The sequence below is a fragment of the Catharus ustulatus genome, chromosome 5, assembly GCF_009819885.2.
Source record: "Catharus ustulatus isolate bCatUst1 chromosome 5, bCatUst1.pri.v2, whole genome shotgun sequence".
In the NCBI taxonomy this organism is placed as follows: domain Eukaryota; kingdom Metazoa; phylum Chordata; class Aves; order Passeriformes; family Turdidae; genus Catharus; species Catharus ustulatus.
The window spans coordinates 68,557,160-68,563,459 of record NC_046225.1 but is presented as its reverse complement, the minus strand read 5'-3'; the positions used below and the strand labels follow the sequence as shown (position 1 = coordinate 68,563,459).

The 6,300-nt window shown below is 44.7% G+C and overlaps 1 long non-coding RNA gene across 1 annotated transcript; it reads right to left on the bottom strand.

Annotated features, from left to right (window-relative positions):
• Positions 1–5,670, bottom strand: LOC116996652. The gene is made up of 3 exons (XR_004417983.1): positions 5,556–5,670; positions 2,587–2,745; positions 1–636 (listed from the first exon to the last, which is right to left on the bottom strand). It is a non-coding gene; the product is annotated as an uncharacterized LOC116996652 (long non-coding RNA).
• Positions 5,671–6,300: the final 630 nt, after the last annotated feature.

The following is a 6,300-nucleotide window of genomic DNA, read 5'->3' as shown; positions in this document are numbered from 1 at the left end:
TTCTCAGCAATCAGCCAGCACAGAAAATCTCACTCAAACAGTTAAGGCTAAATTGTAAAGTACTGATGACAAACCAGTAATGAAAGTGTCAGAAGTCATGACATGCAGTCACTTAATTTTACAGGCTACTAATTAGTGAGATTTTGTACCTTCTATTTCTTGCAGCTATATTCCTCAAATCAGTTTAATGATGTAAAGGGTTAGTTTTAGGTGTGTGAACTCAAGCCTTTATGTTTTAAATTAGATAAATTATCAATTATTGCTTGATAATTGTTAATTAGTTCAAGCAAGACTGAAAAAATGTAGGTGAAATAGGTGAGCTAAGCAAATAGCAAAAGTTTAGAATATGAAGGGGTGCATCTTGCAGCCCCTGGGCTTTCAGGCTGTTTTATTACAGAAGGTAAGCATAGATGTCTTAATTTCCACTTGAGAGATCTGCCCAGATCATACCTGTTCTCATTTCTGTAACCAAAAGGTGGCAGCATATTGTCTCCTTTCCCTTTCCATCCATACCAGCATCCATAAGCTCCTGAATAACCTTCCTTGCTCAGTTTGTCGGAATGCCAGGAAGTCCAGAACAATCATGCTGACTCAGGAACACTGATGAGATCTTATGTAAAATCAACTCTTTATCGCCTTTAAATAGAAACAGGAATAGATCAAGGTCTGGCGATTTTATTCCATTGTTTCAATGACAGACTGATTGACTTTTGGAAATGTGAAGAAGGGTTAAATTTCAGCTCAGTGGTGTAACTTCAGAAGGGACATCTACCTATAGAGTTTAACACTTTTGTTAACATAAATGGTTGTTAAAGAGCCCGTGGCAGATAATGTTGGTGTCTGCCTGATATTATTGTTGTGTCAGACTTTAACTCAGTTTTGTTCCTACTTAGGTACTTCCTGCTTTGGTAAGTAGACAGAAGGCCAGTGGGCATCCAAAGCAGCAGCAAAGGTGATGCAAATACTTCATGCAGTGCAAATACCAAGGTGAAAAGTACATGAATGTCCCCGCTGAGTTTTGCTGCATGAAGGCACCAGTTCAGAGGCTTCTGGAAAGATGCCCAGAGACACCCATTTCCCATTTGGCTGGTAAAGAGATCTGGAGGTGGAGGAAAGCATTCTGAAACACAAGCTGCTGTCAGATCTACAGAGGTGCTGTGTCCTTGGCACGATGCCCCAAGTCCTCAGGAAACACAACTGCTACAGAGCACTGCAGTGTGTCCTCAACAACTCAAACATCCATGTGCATGTCAGACTCATTCCTGCTCTCTGCACTGCTTTCCTATGCTCAAATTCCAGGTCTCAGTCATTATTTCCCATGCTCAAACTCCAGGTCTCAGTCATTATTTCCCATGCTCAAACTCCAGGTCTCAGTCATTATTTCCCATGCTCAAACTCCAGGTCTCAGTCATTTTTTCCCTGCTGCTCTGTGGCCTGGCCTGAGAACTGTAAGTGTCACTCTCTGGGGTGTTGGATGGAGTTAACAGTGCTGTTCTGAGACACTGGGGAGCTTTTACCACGAGGGTAGACAAAGCCCTTCAGCTTGAGAGGATTCAGAACTTCTGTTAGCCCCAGCTGGAGAGCAGGTGTGCAGGAAGGACAAGAAAAGATCTGGTAATTACAGAAAATGTTAGGGTCACTTTCAATCTCCAGCTCTGTAGATGATTATTAAAAGACTGCCATCAGTACAAGCCTCAGCAGCCATTCAGTCTGAGCCCAGAAGCTTTTCTGAAGTTACATGATACACTCAGTTGGTCAGGTTGCTGCAGCTGGCAGGTTTGGGTTGTGGGAAGCAGCAATCCCACATGGCATTGTTCCTCCTGTCTTTGCTGTCCATGACAGCTCACAGACCGAGGACACAACTCTTGCAGAAGTTAAGGGTCATTTTAAATTATTATTCATTCCTTCAAATGGAGGATACTTTTTGGCCTGATGTCTCTGACACAGAAACAGCATTCATTTAACTGAAAAAGCTCTCCAAATGTCACATTCTCCCTCCTGAGAGTAGAAGAGGAATAACAATGCTTATGTGAAAATTTGATGTGGTGTTAGCCCAGCACATGAATGCAAAGTACTAAAATATACTTAGCAATGAGGCCATGTCAAAGTACACATGGAGAAGGATTTCCAGGCAGTAGTCTGGGTCTGTCATGAGTAGAGATGCCTTTGAGGGAGGCTGGTGGATTTTGATGTGGTGGTTGTACCCAGGTTTGATGTGCAGTAATTCTTGTTGTTGGCTGCTGTGTGAGTGGCTGCTCCTGGCTGGACAGTGCCTGGAACTCGCCTTCCTATTTAATCCAGCATCAGTTCAGCCACCTTTCCACAATGTCAGCATTGACTCTGGATTGAGATGATAACCAACAAAAAGTGGCATGCATTATCCTGCCCATGGCAGGGAGGCTGGAACTAAATCATCTCTAAGGTTCCTTCCAAGCCAACCCATTCTGTGATTCTGTGGTGAGCCACAGCCACTGCAAGTCTGTTGCTCAGATGAAGGATGCCTCCCACCAGTCACACTTGGGTTTATGTCTATCATCAGAGAGACAGAAAAAGGATAGTATAATTCATAGTCTTGTATCTACTTACAAATGCACAGGTGGGAAAATCCTCTGTGAAGTCTTGTATTTCACATGCTGTCATCCAGGTGATGTGTTAATACAATTCAGCCATGCCAATATGAGCAGATTTCAAAGCTCCTTGTCCATTGCTCACTTCATTTCCCACCTCTTGTTGAGCAGCTGGTCTCTGGAAACAGAGGAATTATTTCTGTTTGGAGGTTTCAAAATCAGCTTGAAAGATAAAGAACAGAGAGGACCTCAGTATGTTCTCTCTCTTCCTCGTTGCTAGCACAGCTGGAAAGTTGTCCGTATGACTGTAAATTAATGTAAATCTCAGTCCTTTTTTGACCTGGAACAGACATTCAGCACAGGTTCTATTTTGAATGGAAATCTATTTTCCTCCATCCAGTATTTAGAAAACATCTGTAGTTCACAGCTATGATCAAAACTGACAAGTCTGCATGTCAAAAGGAAATGCCAGTACAGTATGGTGTGACATGAACAGTGTCCAAACATTTTCTTATGGCTTTTATTTCTGCTGGTGCAATAAAGGTGTATTTTTTACTATTTGTCCGGCTCAGAAGATGGGGTCTTAAAATAATATTTTCTTTATTCTGGAAAGTTATCATTTCTGCTACCTTTATACCCCTCTCCTCCAATGATATTTGCAATTTAACACTGCTTAGAAGAGCCATAATTCATGGGTTGAGAAACATCCCCTACCACAATATCCAGCCTCTTTTTCACCTAGATAGAAAATGCTAGCCAAAAACATGCAACCAGCATCAAATTTAAATAGCTGATCTCAAGAGAAAAGATGATTCTTGGCATAATCAATCTTCAGAGGACATTCTTATGGAAAAGGTGACAGTTTAATCCTCTGGTAATTTCAGTGTTTGAAAAGTGGCAATTTTCAACTCCATCTTGGAAGAAATTAATTGCCAATTAGAGCATTCTATGGCATGAAGATGAGATGTCAAAGTACAGTATGTACCTCTGCTCTCCAATATGCTTTTGCACTTAAATCTAGACCTAATCTATAAAAATCCACTTGTTTTGGTAGTTGCTATTAGTTAATGAGAAGCAGCAGGCTTTTTGAATAATGTAATGACTCCTGACTGTGCTTAATTACAGCCTTTAAAAAACATACATCTGACACTTCCTCCAATAAATAAAATAGTTGACTAAGTAGAAACAGTCCAACTAATAAAATAATTGATAGTAAAACAGCAAATATTTTCTTCTCTCTCAGAATTTTAAAATTCCAGAATATGCACATGCTTTAATTATTTTTTTGTTTTCTTTTTAGCAGACCTGGAGCAGAAAAGCAGCTTGGCAGGTCTAAGTGAGGGGGGATGAGGAGACTAATGGGGAAAGCACTCCTGAAATTCAGGATAGGGAGGGCTATTGCTGGCCTGGAAGTGAATAATTTTTCTCTCCTCAGAAAGGAAACCTGTCTGGAGCCAGGCAATCCTGCCTCCCAAGGAAGCAAGGTCCCACACCTGGCTGGCTGATGGGAGGTATTTTGCCTCTCTGGAAGGCCGCAGCTCTTGCTGAGCTCAGAATTCAGTTTAAGCCAGCAGCTGACAGCTACAGCCTCTCACAATTGTCTCTGTAAGGGGGCTGTGGCAGGGCCAGGAGCCACAGCCCAAGAGCTCTGTTGGCTGCCAAGGGCCATCCTGGGTGTCCCACACCACCAATCTGTCTTCCAAACCATGCATAAACCTGGGCTGGTGGAAGGTCCCGTGCCCATGGCAGGGGGATGGAACTGGAGGATCTTTAAGGTCCCTTCCAACCCAGACCATTCTGTGATAGAGGATTACTGATTTCTTTGAAGGGTTGACAGCAGTGCCAGAATGCAATCCCCCACTTCCTGGTGCCTAGAGGAGTCCTTCCCCTTTCCCCCCAAATAAAGGTATCCACCTCTTCCCTCTGTACCTGGAAGTGTTGCAGTGGGAGAGTTAAGCAGGTTTATTTTGATGTACTCCAAGTCTCAGCAGGTTTGAGCTGGCCCTGTTTTGCCACCACAGTACCCTGGGCTTACATGTTCCAAAGCAAACCATGTGTTCTTTGTGCAGCAGCATTGGAAGTCTGGTGGAGGGCATCAATTTTACACTCTTTTCAGCTCCCATTCAAAAGGGAACTGACAAATGGATTCTAGGATTGATCTGTACCAGAAGATACATTATTTTTGAAGACCCCCCAGCTGTTTTCAGGACTGTGTAACAGTCCTTCCCCAACAATCTCATACACCTTTATATTTGATCATGAAAAAATTCATATCAGAAAAATGCTCTTTTCTAGACCTAGCTGCAAGGATAGCTGCTTCCTTCCTCCCTCTGCATTTCCTCCCTCATATTTTAGACATGCACAGGCATATACATTCTTACTCCTTTCTGCCATCCTTACATGGCTGCAGTTTTGATTTCATTGATTGCACACACCAGTGTCTGCAGAGCTGCCTTAAGGAAGTCGAAGCCGTTGGGAATTCAAGGTGAATACATTTTTCTCCTTCAGATACGTTGTTTTAGTTAAAAGCCATTCCGGCTGCTCCATAACAAAACCTGACACAGTGGGACCCATTGTCCGGCTCTTGGCCAAGGCAGCATGTATGGAATAAGTGATGAATTGCAAAAAGGGCCTAAAAGCCAAGCTGTAACTTCACAAAAAGGCCATTAAAGCTTATATCTAACTAAATATTTATTTTAAATGAATCATGATATAAAAGCATTAATTCAGGCTTCTAATTAATTTTCCAAAGAAACTGTAATATACTCCCAAAAATCAGCTGCTTCAACCCTGTGCAGCATCTCTCGTGAACCAGGTGAGCAGGACTTTGTCTGAATCTCTCTTTGCATTTCCAGATGTTCACATGAATTATTTACTGAGGTCCCACCTTTCCATAGGAAATAAACCAGATCTGGAGCTGTGTTGAAAACAACTTTTCACTTTTACACTCTTTCTTTTCCAACAGTTTCACTTTTTGGGGGGTTTTACCTCTCTAGCTGGTCAGCCCCAGATCCCAGCACACTGACAGGGATGTCCTGTTCCAGCTGGTCCGTAAGTACCGCGTGCTGGCCACGGACAGGGAGCCGGCGGAGACGCTGCACTCGGGAATCCTCACCCCCAGCCAGGCGCCGCCCATCGCCTTCCAGCCTCGAGCAGGTCGGTGCAGCTGCTTTGGGGTTTTTATTCTTAGGGGGAGTGTAAGACAACACGTGTTTATCTGCTCTTGGTTCTCGTCGTGGGTCTCCAGCAGCGACTGGGACACACGGGGGGTCACCGCGGTGTCCCGCAGGCTGCCACGCCACCGCCACGCGAGCCCCCCGCCCAGGCGGGCCATCCCTCCCACCCGAGCCCCCCACCCGAGACCGCCCCCCAACCGAGTCCCCCCCCCCTACACGAGCCCCCCCTCACGCGGGCCCCACCCCAAACTCGAGTCCACCCCCACAGGAGCCCCTCCCACCCGCGAGCCCCCCTCCCCGAGCCCCCCGCCACTCGAGCCCTCCCCCCACGCGGCCCCCCCCAAGTGTGACCCCAACGCGTGGAAAAATCTCGCGTGGAAAAAATCTCGCGTGGAAAAAAATCTCGCGTGGAAAAAAATCTCGCGTGGAAAAAATCTCGCGTGGAAAAAAAATCTCGCGTGGAAAAAAATCTCGCGTGGAAAAAACTCGCGTGGAAAAATCTCGCGTGGAAAAACTCGCGTGGAAAAACTCGCGTGGAAAAATCTCGCGTGGAAAAA